This window comes from Ruditapes philippinarum, unplaced genomic scaffold (genome assembly GCF_026571515.1).
Source record: "Ruditapes philippinarum isolate M1 unplaced genomic scaffold, ASM2657151v2 ctg2304_1_1_1_1, whole genome shotgun sequence".
Taxonomy (NCBI): domain Eukaryota; kingdom Metazoa; phylum Mollusca; class Bivalvia; order Venerida; family Veneridae; genus Ruditapes; species Ruditapes philippinarum.
Window position 1 is genome coordinate 222,851 of NW_026867152.1, and position 16,028 is coordinate 238,878.

Below are 16,028 nucleotides of genomic sequence, written 5' to 3' on the forward strand. Positions count from 1 at the left end.
ATTATTTGTGTTGGTGATGATGATGATGATTATATGTAATGGATAATGTTGTTGTTATTATATTATTATTATTATCTTTTTTTATTATTCTAGATAACTTGCTGGTTAATTAAAGTAATGCTTTCTCGCTAATTCCCAGTGAATGTATATATAAAATTATATGATATATTTTGACATATAGGTATGTTGGGTTTTATCATTTTTCTCTGCTTTATATTGTAGAAATATAGTTCTATTATTAATACCCACTGTATCTTTTTGATCCATATCTATTTGTTAATTACTTTATAATCACGTTTTTGCGCAATTTTGTCACGTTGACGTTGGCGTCCTAACGGACGTGACGTCAAATACTTTGTACGTTATTCTGATGAAGACAATAGTCGAAACTAGTAAAGATTAAAAAAAAATATGTGTTGTTTTGGTGTATTTTAACCGAGTTAATCTTACGAATTTGTCTCTTATTGCAGACTTTAACTGCTGTGTACTTTCTGATACAGGGCTGGACACGCTTTCTTTTAGGTACCTCCAAAACATGTCTTGACACATTATAAAAAACTGATCATTTATTACAAAATTGCTAAGTACACTAACTAGCTAATTCTTCCAAATTAAAATTTCTTTATCATTAAGGACAAATATTGTAAACAAGTAGAAGTCACAATGAACAATTATTATTAGTCAATAAAGACTATTTTGATGTTGATGTATTTCGGTATATGTCTGATTTAAACAATACTTATATCACAGACAATGAGATTATGTACGTTTTCCAGTTTGTAGAATATCTTTTTGCAATGTTAATATGCTATCAATTGCCTTTTAAAGCTGTCATCATAAAAATAAAATTTGCCCGTGATATATCACAAAAATGAACAATTCATCTCAAGCAAACTGATCTATTATGTCTAGAAGGTCATTTGTATAAAACCTCATTCATATCATTTGCTGCAAAAGAATTAATTCTTAATATATATATTGCTCCTTGTTTGAAATTCACTTTACATAATGGTAGACGAACGTTTCCTAATAGACGGCTGTTGAATTGATTTTCATATACTTACACTAAATTCAAGGCTACATGCCTCCAGATAAAAGTAAAATATTCACTATTCGAGAAATAATTTTCATATTATAAGTCAGATTTAAACTGCAAGAAACTAACACAGGGAAGCTACGCATGCAAACTAAATTGTTTTGCTTGCAAATTCATGAAAAACTCGGTAGAGATTAAAAGCACAACAACGTCCGAGGTATTTAAAATTCAAGGTCATTTTACATGTAAAACTCCGAGCATTATATACCTAATAACTTGCAAAAATTGTAACATTCAGTACGTGGGTCAGACGGGAAACACTATCAAAGAAAGACTCTATGGTCATATGGCGGATATTCGAGCGAAAAACACATTTAAACCAATTGCGCGCCATTTCGGCACTGAACACGACGTCACGAACATCACGATTACGATAATACAAAACACGGAGCGCAATCTAAACAAAAGGTTACGAACTGAAGAACTATGGATAAAGAAGCCCAACACAAAAACACCAGACGGATTAAATTTAATTTAAAAGATATATTATACGCTAAGAAATTAGAAGACCACACAGAGAAAGAATTAGAACAACTAAATTTTGTAGACAACATCCACATATGTAACACATGCAAACTAGTCGTAAATTCAGCAAAAAACCTGAGAAGACACATGAAAAAACATGAACAAACAACTTACAAATTGAGATGTGATTGGTGCCAGAGAGAGACTCTTTAAAACATCATTCAAGAAATATTCATTTTCTACGTGAGGAAAAATTCCATATGGTAAAAATTTTAAATTCCACGACTCCATCAAAAGACTCTCCCAAAAAGATGACTATTCTCAAGAAACCAACCTTCAGAATTATCCAAGGCAAGAATTTTCCAAAACGCTATCTATTTTTAGAAAACTTTATTAATTTTGTTACTATTTTTATATATCACGTGACTTACCATCTTACACAATTTTTATACTTTAGCTAGATTTATATTTTTTTAAATTTTATCCTGATGAAGAACCAGATAGCTTCGAAAACGGTAGATCTTTTATTAAAATTTTGTTAACAGTTATCCGGTGTTGACGTGTGGTTTCTTTGAATTCTCCCTTTTCATCTAGTATGTTATTTGTTTAAATTGTATCACCTTAAGAAAAGAACTCTCGTGTTTGAATAAGATGTAGTTTTAAAGCATATAGGCACTTCGACAGTGGGTGGTATTTTAAAGATACATAAAACTTTTCGTTATGGTAATGGATACGTTAATCCGAAAAATATTTCTTATCCAAACACATATTGTTGGAAATGTGCAAGAAGTATGCAATTTTCTGTTGATATAAGCTATCAAACAACAAACATGAAACCTATTAAGATGATTACATTTTAGTCTTGATATGAAGTTAGGCTATTATAGAATTGCAATTTTGTAAAAACAAATCATTTAAGAACACTTCATTTCTATTTTAAACACAACTGATCAAATTATCTGGCAATCCTTTGATAATGAGTTTCTTTGCACGTTTTCTATTTCTCCGTTTAGGGCATGTGTTCTTATAGTTTTATTGTGCATGTACGTGTACTTATGTCGGCAGCTTTACAATACAATTGAGATTATGAGAAAATACGTTTTTGCACACCTGAAAGTGTTACAACATTGTATCATTTATATTTTGTGTTATCATTTGATATGAAGAAAAATCATATGACTTTCATAACATTTATACTCCTTTTGACTTTTATAGATTATATGCTCTAACATACTTTTTACAATTTATTGCAATTTATCTCTCTCAGCGAGAAGATGAACAAGCCAACAAAAGATGGTTCAATCACGGCTGAAGAAATCTGATAATTCAAGAGTTTAACTTATTTTCTGTTTACTTGTCATTGTAACTCATGAAGTCCTGCTCTTCTGTTAATTTGATATTGCAATGGCACCAAATCAAACTGATATATTTTTATTTATAAACAACTGACAAATCAGTTTTATTTTAAGATCTGTTCTGCTACTAATATTTGCATCCAAAGCAAAAATTTATAGTATATTAAGCGATCTACCCTGTAAACGAGAATACGTGAAAAACTGCATGTAATTGAACATCATTAATCACATTATTCTATTATCTTACTTTAATTTGTTCCCGTTTCTGACATTCTTAGCACGTATTTAATTATTCTTTTAGATAATGGATTTACTGTTGTACTCATTTCCTTTTTATATTGCCTGCAATATCAACGGGAATGTCTATTGATATAGATTTTTGTCACCTTCGTGTGTGTCTGCAAGATGTAGCATCCATCTTTAAATGCAATTATAATACAATTATTTTGTATTGAAGTTTTATTTTAATTTTCAATTTCCTTTGTCAAACAGTAACCAGTAATTCTGAGTTAGGGAGTAAAGGTTATATAATGGCATATGCACAATACGATTTAAAATGTTTGTTCTAATAATCTTAATCATTGTGCTGGTCTAAATTTACAATTTACTGAGCATTCAAAAATAGTTTGCTTAGCACTTTTGAATTTACTTATATTTAGTACTGCAATATAGTAGATATCGTAACGTATTATTTAAAGTATGTAATATGTAATGTCTTGCTGATGTATTTTGAATCTTTCCGACAGAATATCACATCATCCAAGATATTGACCGTGATTATAGTCCTTGTGCTGTAATCCTTATTGGTCTCATCCAAATCATTTGAGATATATTATTTAACAAATTTGCAAAATGTCAACAAGAAACACGTATGTATTTTGCTCCTGATATGCAACGCCATTATTTTTATTGCGTTTTCGAACATAACGTTGGTGTGTTTTTCATACATTGTGGGGATTATATGAAATATGCATCAAGTTAATAGCAGATTGCAGACAGAGGATTTGCAGGAATAAGAAAACATCAACCAACATCTGTGGCAACTGATCGTGTACTGTACTGTTGTTGAATTGTTTTGGTTTGCTTTGATTTCGTTTTTTATGAGATGTTAGCAGGGCTTTATTGTTTCATTGTGAAAAAGATTTCGATAATGATTTTTCTTCTAGCAAGAACTAATAAACCATGATAAAGGTCTGATTAGACTTTTCATGAGGTATCATATATACATGAAAATAATATTTCCATTATCAGCAGTCTTCGAAAAAATATACCGTTATGCTCTTAAACAGCCTTAGACTTCGTGTGGTAAACGCATAAATAGCTTTATCATTTTGTTCTTAATGGATGCAGACATAAGATCAAATTATTCACGCAATTAATGTTTACAACAGCTTATAAAAAACAATTTCTGCAATTAGTCGGAGCAACTATGACGATGAAACGAGGTCTTACAATTTATTTAATGAAAGGGGAATATAAACTTATAGGCTGAGACAAAACAAATAAACTCATTATATACCAATAAAATCGGAAAGCTTTGCAAGATCTGTGCAACGCCTTTTAGCCGATTTTTATTGCCAGCCAAAATATCAGGTCAACCGTTACAGACAATCACTTTTACAATAATAACGTCATGTTCATTCGTGAATTCAGACAAGTAATTAATTGTTCGCTACAAAGAAAAATAAGAAACACACTCATTTTACTTAAGTAGATAATTAAAATAGATTCTCAGAAAAAAGTCATGGCTGCTTCCTTTTTTGTTCACCTGTTAGTCCTTAAGATCATAAAAAGTGACGCAAACATTGCTGGTTTCCAAATGCTTTGAATAGAAATTGAGTCACTTTTAAAAACGCGAAAGCATTGTGAAAAGACACCAGAAGGTAATTTAAATCAGTGACCGTGTAGAGTAGATTGCTAAAACACATAGAGGTGTTTAGAATACGAGACCTTTTTGACCCCAAACCTTTCGCTTGTTAAACAAAAATACTCATAGACCACAGACGTTCAATACATTTATCAGGAAAAAAATCAGAAAATAATTATAACATTTAAAATTTCAATAAGGGTTTGTACTTCTTTTTATACAGAATACAAATATCATACAGAGTTTACTTGTTTATTTCAGTATACCCACGGGCGAAAATTATAACAGCTGGTGTTGATCATACGTGCAAAACAAACAATTGCTTGCTTCTTGCTTTCTGATGATTATCATGATGCATATATTCGTGTAATTTCTGTTATCTAGACATTTAACTTAAGATTAAGTGTATTTCTATTGAAATTTCCTATATGCATGTATATGTTGTAAATTGCATACAAATATGTTCAGATGTATTTTGTTCATGAATGAATTACTTAAGCAATGAACTTGACCACTTTCAGCAAGACATTTTTTATATAAATAAAACAGTTTTACAAATAAACAAGTAAACATTAATACATTTACATGTCTGTTAACTGTATAATTATTTCATACACTATATACATGCATTAAAGGGAATGGGACTTGATTGTACATTAACTTGTAATTTGATAAAGTGTAATGAATACTTCAGGTACCATATCCAACTGTAGTGAGGTTTATATCATTGTTATCCCATTCATGATACAATTTGCTGACGGGATGTACGGGTAAATATAGCCTGAATGAGATAAACATGACCAGGGGGTTATATTTATGTCAGAAGCTTCAGTAACGGATTGATTATTATAATACAAATTGTTGTTGGTGACACGTTCACATTTAATGGACACACGTAGTTAGTTCACACACTGCTATGTAGGTTGTGTGTGCGGTATATACAATATAGTATACAAAGTGTTTAAGCCAATCAGAGCTGGAGACATGTACTTGCATCATCACTTACCTTTTTGGTAAGATAATTTACACGTGAAGCTTTATTTACCAAAACGTCATGTTTACCCAATGTACGCTTAGAAATACTTCTTCACTTTGGACCTTTTTTCCGTACAATTCATGAAATAAAAATGTGACAGACGTATAAATGGTTTGAGAAAAATAGTGTTTAAATCTGCTAAATTAGATTTCTGTCGAAACAATCATTCATGGCAATCAGAAAAAAGACATTTCAATTACATTTTATTGTAAAAAGCTCACATCTGCTTTGCTTGTTGGTTACATTGGCGGTATTTATAAAAATAATTCTGCCAAAATTTAATGTAAGCATTCTTTGCTTGCTAATTATCTAGGCTTGTTTTATGAGTGAGTGTTCTGATAACTATAATTCATATGGACACCGAACATGTACGATAATTTGGTGGCGTTTTATATATTTATAGATACATGACTGGCTCTACAAATTTGCAAAACGTTCTGCTTAACCTTCAATATTTGAGCATCTTCTATTATCAGCATAAAGAAAAATATATGTGTTTTCCTTTAATTTCACTCGCCATGGTACCGTGCAGTTACCACATACCGATAAAGCCATCATGTTTAAGAACGTGATGCTATTTGATATTAAAATTAATCAAGAGAGATCTAACAATTCAATTACGACTAATTCTTTTAATATTTTTTCTCATACATAAAAAGACACGGGATAATACGAAAAACAAAACGAACGTATTTGTTTCTGTAATCCGATAAAAGAAAATTAACTCTTATTCGAGCTTTCGTATTGTAAATGATATTAAAGATAAAAGATTTTTATTCTGTTCCTCTGAAAATAGAAAGAAATATGATAAGCTTGCAAATGGCACTGGTTGTAGCATGCAGATCAATTAAAAAACGTGTAATATCCATGTCCATACTTTTTGCATTTCATTATTTGAATAAAGATATTTCCGTTATAAAAAAAAAATGAAATTTATAGTTTAAAAAAAATGACATATTTTTTATTTTAAAAATATATATACCTTTCTACGGAAGAGCATTAGTGCCAGGTGTATGTTTTTTATTAACTCGAAATTTCGAGTTAGTAACTCGAAATTTCGAGTTAGTAACTCGAAATTTCGACTTACTTATCTCCAAATTTCGAGTTAGTAACTCGAAATTTCGACTTACTAACTCGAAATTTCGAGTTACTAACTCGAAATTTTGAGTTATTTATCTCCAAATTTCGAGTTAGTAACTCGAAATTTCGACTTACTAACATTACAAGAATGGCCAAAGTTATTAGTTAGATGGTATAAGATATAGTAGGCAGTGCCTTTGAACGATGGAGATGGAGAAACGGGTGCCTGGACAAAAACTATTGAAATTTAACTTAAACTTAGTAATGGCATGTACACACCCGACCTAAAAATACAAGGCTTCCTTTAATTTGTACGTTCAGGCGTTCTTCAGACGTTGTATTGTATCCCATCTATTCGAACATATCTTTTCACTAATCATATTCTTCTCATCCCTGTAAAAAACCGATCCTATACTTCACGTGTGGGACATCTCAGGAAAGTATCGCAGCGTGGCCAAAATAGGGCGTGCTGAGGCATTTGTCAAAATTGTTGGACTGACTATATTTCTTGTAAAATCGGATGCTTTTATATTATTCCTAACATATATATAACAACAAGTATCACTTTTATCAACTTTTATCAACACAATATGAATCAAAGTATTAGTTAATAATGAATAATGTTACAAAAACATTATTAGTATAAAGAAACGTGACAGACTAACTGGCGTATACACGCCATTTAAAACTTATTTAACACATGATATTGCACATTTACAATAGGGTGGGTTTTGGACTCGTTGTTTCTCCACATGATGGTTGTATGTGTGCTTAAGAAAAAGAAACACCCGGTTAACACGGAAATGTGGAAAGTGTGATTTTACACCCCCCCCCCCCCACACACACACAAAAGCGAAGGATATGTTCAGTAAGTGTGGACAATTTTACCCTATAAGATTGTTCAGTTAAATAAATGTTAAAGGTGCTCTGTCAATGTGCAACAGCTACACACGAAAGAAAGTATCTTGAATTCAATCCTTGCTTTCACCGGCAACCAATGAAAGTCGTGCAATGTAAGTCGAAATTTCGAGTTAGTAAAAAACATACACCTGGCACTAATGCTCTTCCGTACCTTTCCCATGATGAGGTTCCTAACAATAAATTGAATAGACTAGAATGTGAAAATAAAGAAGACAATATAGTATTTTAAAACATGTCAAATATGTAAGTAACATTTATGAAGACTACAATTTTCAACATATGGATTGTGGTGCTTTCTGTCAGCTCAAATATGATGAATCTATCTAATAATACTCGTACCATTCAATTAATTAATTAAATCATGTGATGGTTACGTAAATAAATAAAGTCATCGTTTTGAAATCTGACATGTAAATGTGATAATAAACAAATTTTAAAACTAACATTATCAAAACACGCATATTGTTTTGCTCTATACCGAATAGACATTTTTGCCGCCAAAGACAAAAATAAACTTCCTTAAGCATTCTTCCATTTCGCCAATCAATCAATTTTATTTTTAAAACATATTGTTTAGATCCATATGAAGAAAATTGAATATAATTTGGAAAAAAACGTTTAGTTATGTATTGGTGTATTTGTGCTGGTGATATTTGATAAAGCATTTTTTTTCCTTTACTCGATTAAATATCCTGATAACAGAGTAGACAGCTGAACAAAAAGACATATCTGCCTAGCACAGAATAGAGATCGGTTTGTCAATTAGTTGCAAAACATGTGAATACAAAAGAAAACTTCTATGAACAATGGTAATGATTAGCATACAATTGTAGAGGATGAATGAATTGAATAGCTACTCCCACTCCATTAATCATATTTAATAGGTCTTTGTTGATATTACACTGCTATTATTCGAGATTTATTGCACAATATCAGAATGAAAGAGGGACAAGCGTAATTGTTCGTAATATCTTACAATTACGATAGAAAATGAATCCAAATTTAGCTTCATGAATGTCCTGGACACAAATTAGAGTATATTATTTGTAATTAATAAAAAAGAAGAAATTTATAATTTGCCCTTGACTTACATTCCTTCACAAATTGTCCATCATTTCGGTATAAGTCGTAAATCCAGTGTCGTAATATAGCCACGAAAGCATCCGAAAGTATCTGTTCCTTATCAGTTAAGTTTTAAGCTTTAAATGTTCTAATTTACAAAACTGCGTATCAATATTAAATTATTATATTTAAGACTGTGAAATTTTCGTGAATTGGAATGAATCAATGCATTTTGTCTTAATAAGTCTTTATCTTCAGCATATTTGTTATTTATCCTATGCTTTTTTATAAAGGTCTGGCCTGAAATATCTTTTAACATCAGTTATAATTTTAAATACATACCACTTCACTGTTAATGATAGTTTCCTTCATGTTGATTAACTACATAATTCATCAATTGTTATGCTTAAAATAATTGCGGAAACTCTTAATATTGCCATAGTTTCGCCATTAAATTGACATTTATATCAGTTTACATGCGTCAATAAAGTATAAATTGTGTTTAACTGTTTGCTCCATTAAGAAAACATGACAGTACTATATATAGTTTTACCATATGCAGACTTGCATTTATGTTTTAGCATTGCATACTATTTAATAACCGATCGACTTAATTTTAGCTTTACACAAGAATGTCGCTATAATCAAGGACATTTGCGTATTGTGTGACGCTTGCCACAGAATCACGGCAACCGTCTTAACAAACAATATTCAAAGGTTTGCTTAAAGTGACAATCAATTTAATATTTGATATATATTCCTTATAAAGATAAAAAAAAAACACCTTAATTTTATCTGTTATAAATTATGCCACTGTCCATGCATAGTTTGTAGATTCTCTTTTTCTGTAAAGTTTTCTAAATTTCATTTCAATAAAACTCTGCAACAAAAGAAGATGAGCATAGTCTATCTTTAAGGGATTTTTGAGTACTTGAAATGTCTATAGGTCACCTATATTATCTATATATTTGCACTCCGTACCGTGTAAAAAATAGTAATAATCACATGTTTTCATAAGTGCACCCAGTTTTAAAGTAATAAAAGTAAAAGTTATTATGATAAGGCCAAAAATAACGTTTTAATTATAACACTGTAAAAAAAATCACATCGTTTTTGTATTGCATTTTTGCAATAGGTGACATTTACAGGTTGGACTAGACATATTTGAGTTTGGATAATTTTGCATAATATGTAAATTATATATTCAACATCTTTTTGTCTGTATATATGGAAGATGTTGAAAGGTAATGTATAATATTATTCCATTTATTCCATACAACCTTATATATCTAATACTATTATGGCATTTGTTATTTAACTGGATTAGATATCTTAAATACAGGGTTGATAGATAAACAACTCAACAAATAAGCATCTCTGCCTAGGAGTGACTAAGGAACGGATTTTCAAAGGGTTGCAAAATATTGGAATACAAAAGCAATCTTCTATCTTATATGAACAGTGGGAATGATATAAATAAAAAATAGCATACAATCACAAACAATGAATGAGTTGAATAGCTACACACATCGCATTATTCATCTTTAATAGGTCCTTAAGGATATTGCATTTCTATTATTCGAGATTTATTGCACAATAACAGGACGGAAAATGGACAAGCGTAATTGTTGGTAATATCTTACATTTCAGAAAATGAATCGTAATTAAGCTTCATGAATGTCCTGGACACAAATTGCAGCATATTATTTGTTATTGACATAAAAAGGGAATTCATAACTTGCCCTTGACCTACATTCCTTGACAAATTATCCGTCATTTCGGTAAAAGTCGTATATCCAGTTTCGTAATACCGTCTTGAAAGCATTCAAATGGATCTGTTCCTAATCAATTAGGTTTCAAATTTTTAAAAGTCTAATTTATCGAACTGCATATTTAGGAAAATTAAGTTTTAATGATTATATTAAGACTGCTGAATTGGAAACAATCAATGTATTTTTATGCGAAGTACTCTTTATCTTTATCCTATGTTTTTACTAATAAAAGCCTAGCTTGTAATATCTTTCAACATCAGTTATAAATTATAATTAATTTTTTGTGCATGTTTTGTGTAGAACTTTTAGGCTGAAAAATAAGAATTATATAGCTTACTACCTAATTTGAATAAGTTTCTACCATGGGCGTATTTTAATTGATCCTATTTAGTTTTTATATAAGGCTAACTTAAAATATCTTCAAACATCAGTTATAATTTACAAAACATTTTTACCACGACACTGTTATAGTTTTCATTATGTTGATTAGTTACATAATTTATTAATTGTTATGCTCAAAATAATTGCGGACGCTCTTAATAATGCTATAGCTTCGCCATTAAATTGACATTTATATCATTTTACGTGCGTAAATGAAGTATAAATTGTGTTTAACTGTTTGCCCCATTAAGAAAACATGACAGTCCTTACTATATATAGTTTTACCACATGCAGACTCGTATTGTGTGGTAACATATTAAAATATCAGTTTCTAATGTCTGGCTGAGTTTAGACGATCATTGTCCTCGTGAAGCTATGTTTTAGCAGTGCATAATATTTAATAACGGATCGACTTAATTTTAGATTTAAATCAGAATTTCTCTATATTTAGGGACATTTACATATTGTGTGACGTTTGCCACAGAATCACGGCAACTGTCTTAACAAACAATTATATTCAAAGTTTGATTTAAGTGACAATCAATTTAATATTTGAAGAAATATTATGCTAAAATTTAATATCTCAAAATTTTGATAACTGTTACACAGTCGGTATGCTATTGTAACATAAACATTCTTTAAAGCAATGTTTAAAACTCTACACGATAAAGGTAAAATTATTTCAATTCAAAGTGTTTTTTCTTTGTTGTTGTTGTTTAGTTGTTTTTGTTATTATTATTATATTTTTTTTTTTTTTTTTTTGGGGGGGGGGGGGTTATGAAAGAATTACCTTACCTTGACCTGTTATAGAGAATGCAGCTTTCCATGCATAGTTTTTAGATTATCTTATTCGAGTAAGACATATTCAGACACACTTTTCTTAATTTCAATAAATCTCTGATTCAAAAGCATTTTACCAACAAGATGAGCATAGTCTATCTTTAAGGGATCTTTGAGTACTTGAAATTTCAATAGGTTACCTATATTATCCATATCTTTTGCACTCCGTACCGTGTAAAAATGTGTGATAATTGCATGTTTTCATAAATGCACGTAATTTTAAAGTAACAAAATATCTGTGTTTGTTTGTTTATTTGTTTGTTTAAATAAAACACATCATAATAAAAATTTTCTTATTCAGGCCCGAAATAACGTTTTAATTAGAACATTGGAAATAAAACTTACATCGTCAAATTCTAGACTATGATTGCATGTTAACAGTGTATGAAAAAATTGTCCCCCGTATACTTAATAAGCTGCAAATGCCATATCTTCATTGTTTTAATAATGATATATTTCACATCCGTCACTCATTCTTCACACTATTTTCAATTTGTTTATTTTTTTCATCGTCATAAAGGATTTTTTTATTCCTTTTTCAGTTTTCTTTTGCTCTTATTCTATTTTGACTACCTGCCTTCTTTTCAATATTTAATATCTTCCATATTTGAGTTAAGTATGTATGCACTTGACACTGATTCTTGTTACAAACCAATACTATTAATTAGTTTGAGCTATCATTTGTAGAAATCTTAAATCTTGTCTGAGTCATCTTAGACTTGAATAAAGATCCAATTAAATAGCTATACGTGAGCTCATTCACGCATGTGGGCTTTAAACAATTTAATCTCGATATTATGATAAGAACTTATGTACTTGGTAATGGTAGATGTACATGTTTATGATTTAAAAGACGTACTAGTTGAAACAAGTAGAATATGTTCTACTGATCTTTTACAATATTTCCAGATAAGAAAAAATCAGAGCGGTAGAGGCAAAAACATATTTTTCTTGCAATCTGGTGCTTTCCATGCATTTAACGACAGCTTTATATGTATATGTATATTATGAATACTGTTCTACGTTTCAACAACATTTAAGCTTGCGGCTGATAGCTCTATATCTAGATGTGGGTAGTCTCCACGGACCTGAATTCTTTAAAACGAAAAATTATTTGCATAACGTCAGTTATCATTATTATGACGTTTAAGCGCTGAACGCTTTTTATTGCCGGGGATCTTTTAATCTATTCTGTCCAACTGTATAATTAAATCGAATAATATGCTGAATATTTGCACGTAAACTACAAACTGGTATATCAATTTTAGTGACATTTAAACAAACATCTGTTGAACATTCCTAGTTTAACAAACTCGCACCTGGTTTCTACGACGCATTAAAATAAATATTTGAAAACCCATTATCTTTATTGAAACTGAACGCTTTTTTTCTTAGTTACGTCATACTGTATAAGCTATTAATGAGAGGCTTTTCATTCATTAATTGTTTCTATTCGAGTGTCAAAGCAACATTTCTAAATAAATATTTAATAAATCAAATAATAAATCACGTTTGAAAAAGTATTTGTCCAAGCAGTTGAGAGGGGGACGTTTAATTACATTTGCTGCAGATCGGTATGATAAAGTGGCTGATAAACAAATGAAGCTTAAGTGCCATGTCATTAAATATAAAAACAAAGATCAACAATGATGGTTGCTTTCAAAGAACTCATCCTCCAGCAAAACCCAGTAACATAGGACACAAGGAGCCAAGCAGGACACCAAACAAAAATAGAGAGGACAAGCAATTTAAAAGATGAAATAGACTAGGATATTAAATGACACAATTAATTAGATTCAAACAAAAGGGCAATAATGTAGGGCGAGGGACAAGACAGCCGGGGAACTTGGCAAAAAATGGGGAAACAGGTGATACTAACCGTAGTCGACAAAACCCAGAAGGGACACAAAAAGTATCATTACAATTAGTATGTAGCAGTAAACAAGAAATACATCTTAGGAACAGAGAGGGACACCGCCTTTGAACTGTTTGTAACATAAGCACTCCTGGGGACTTTAAAACCGTTCATGGTGAACATACCTCATTCTAAGCGCAACAATGGTCGAATTAAACAGGAAAACGCGTCATTTATTAAATTTATTAAATCACGGGGGAATGAACAAATACACACATACAGAAAAGTTTTGATATATCAAATTAGTCGTCATGTCCTCTTTACACATATGTTGCGATAATTCTCAGCCTTTAATAAATAATGAGACATTCGATTACAATGAAATATTTTGCTTTGAACATTCCGATTCGTAAAATCATTGTCTTTTCGGCATGGCAAGAATATGTCATGGTGGATAAACAAGGACATCCTTTAAAATACTATTTGTGTTTTCTAAATAAATTCTCTTCACACATCCGTTTGTGATTGAGATAACAAATCACAGAGAAATTCCGAAGCATTAATGTTACAAATAAAGCATAACAAACATAATTTTTTACAATATATTGCAACATTTTGAAACATATGTCCATAAATCATTGTTATAAAATCCTTAACAAGATTGATGGTTTGATAAATATTTCAATTAATACAAATATTAAACACATTAAAATTTTGTTATCGAACATTATACAATATCATTTCATTCATTTATAAATATGTTACGTTAAGTAATGAATCAATGAGACATTTATGGTAACTATTTTGCACAATTGTTAACACCAACCGTGAATGCTTTTGTTTAAGAAAATAAGATATGTAAAAAAAATAATGGTTAGCCGAAATCATCTTTCTAAATTCAACGTGACATGGCTAACATTGTGTTTGGTGCGTCGTAAAACCGAAACACATAAAAAATAAGATAAATAACAAAACAACCCAACTTTTTTAAACTTTACAAAAATAAATTCTTCATCATTTGTCAAGAAACAATGTGTGTAAGAGCATCAAACATGAACAAAAAGCGATAAAAATGCTTTTCATTGAAACAAATGACAAGAAATCTTGGAATGATTGAATATATTATAGTAGCAACATCTGTTAGGTTAACATTTGATCTTGTCATATTGAATATGTCTCCGGAGTTCTAAGGATAAGATCAAACTACTAAAAATAGCACATTCTTTATGATATAAATATACAAAGCACCTTATACCACAGGCATCTGCTGTTCACATTTATGTGGTTCAACATGTATGGTAAAACTTATATTTCCTACTAAAAGTCACGTTGTCGAGGAAAAAGAAAAGAATAAAATAAATAAAGACACTATTTAAAAAGTTTACAGCGTATTTAAATCCTATAACTTTCAGTTTTTATTTATTTAATGATATTTTCTAGTTGTCATTATATCAATATTGATTATCAATTAAACTTATTATTTAATGCGTCTTTGACATATATTTATCTTTGAATACGTTTAAACACAATGTTAGGATTAGGTTATAGTGCATAAATGTTTGCTTTTGATCTGTTGTCGTCGCCTTTGTTCTTTTTCGCAATTTAGGTATACGTCGAACTCATCATTGTGCATATCCTATTAACTCTGCTTCCTCTCTTTCCAGTGAAAGCAGCACGCCTCCAGATTCATGTTAATGTTCATAAAATTTTGGAAATCTATTTTCAAAGCAAAATATTGTGAGTTGAACAAAATAAAGTAAATAGCATATTGCAATCGGCACTTGCAATCCAAAGAATACCCCAATTAGTCGTCAAAATATGCAAATACAGCCCTTACTGCGTTAGAAAAACAGTACACTAAACATGTCAAATATAGCTTGGATATTGACTGTTTTTACCTTTTCTTAATTGTTAATTCATTTTTCCCAATATTGATTGTCTTGAAATATTTTGGCTCATCTGGAAGCGGGCAGCTCTAACGAATTGGATGAGATATCAATTATAATACAAAACTGTATCTCTTAAGTCCTACTTTACTTCAAATGTAATAGAAATTGACAAAAAAAAGTATTCAAAAGCAGTAACAATTAACAGTCATTGTATATTTTAAATTATAGTTTTTCAGACTGGCTGATATATTCGCAAGCTGTGCAAATATATTTATTAGCTACTAGTCGATACTTGCACATTAATAAACATAATTCTGAAACGACGAAAAAGCGTGTATGATTAAATGAAAATTTTCTTACTGATTTTCTTATCTTACATTTTACTGAATTAGACGTTTTGGACAAACAT